The sequence below is a fragment of the Nicotiana attenuata genome, unplaced genomic scaffold (genome assembly GCF_001879085.1).
Source record: "Nicotiana attenuata strain UT unplaced genomic scaffold, NIATTr2, whole genome shotgun sequence".
NCBI lineage: Eukaryota > Viridiplantae > Streptophyta > Magnoliopsida > Solanales > Solanaceae > Nicotiana > Nicotiana attenuata.
In genome coordinates, this window is record NW_017670436.1 from 174,631 (window position 1) to 175,915 (window position 1,285).

Consider the following 1,285-nt stretch of genomic DNA (forward strand, 5'->3'; position numbering starts at 1 on the left):
ACGTATATACTTGCTTTTCCTTCGGGATTTTTAGCTGTACATGTATTTTATGTGCCCATGTTTAGGGTGTGCATTCAGTCCAAAGAATTGGAACTAAATGAAAATTTTAAATCACGAAGGAGGTCCATAGCTATTATTAATAGAGAAATGTGACTTCGAGGTCGAAAAAAGTTGCTTAAGTAAAAGTGTGGTGGCTCACATTTGATGCATGAAACTACAAGGATGTTCGAGGTTGACGTGTTGAGTAAATACCCGCAGTGTTAGTAGACTGTATTTGTAAAATAATTCTGGAAATATAAATGAATATAAACAGAAATGAACATAAATAGAAATGACATAAAACCAATTCGAGCCCACTGAATTCACAGTGTTTCCTTAAGGAATTTAATCCCCTCCTAGTACCCAAGGTTATGAATTATTTCCTCCCAGGATAGAACGAATTACACACTGGTGTAGTGGTACTTCAAACCCCAGCGTTTCAGCGAACACAAAGTTCGGTAGCAAATCACACTTACTTTTTGCTTTGTTTGATGCTAAAAGTATGCAGAAGAAGGAGAAGAAACTCAGAAAATCGTAGTTAAATTCTGAGCAGAATAGTGTTGTATTTATAGCCAAAGTTGGGCTGAAATCTGAAGAGGTGCAACTCTTCAGAATGACTGTTTATGCAAAACGCCCACAACATATATGCCATTACATAAATGGCCATTTACTCAACAATAAAGAGGAAAAATAAAGAGGGAAAATTGAAGAGGGTAGTTACTTTTCTGTTACCAAAACAGAAAAACGGATTGGATTTAATATTAATACTTAATATTAATATTTTGTTATTAAAACAAATATTTAATAACATTTCTGTTAATATTTTACTATTAACAAATAAATTTGGTCCAAAAAGTTAATCAATCAATCGATCATTTGACCAAATCCAAATCCAAATCCAAATCCGAATCCGAATCCGAATTCGAAGCCGAAGCCGAAGCCGAAGCCGTAGCCGAAGCCGAAGCCGAAGCCGAAGCCGAGCCGAGCGAGCGACGACGACGACGGCGCGAGGCTTGCCTTCTTCTCAACTCTTTAAGAGCTAGAAGAAGAGCAATTGCTTATATACCCATAAAAAACCTCTTCCTCTTCCAATATGGGACAATGCCCATTTGCCAGGGGGGGGGGGGGGGTAACGTTAAAATTTCGACTCAAAAATTTCATTTCCCTCCATTTCCCATTCACCCTCTTTTAAGTATTTAATATATTAATTAAATCAATCCAAAACCCACAATCCCCCACATGAATG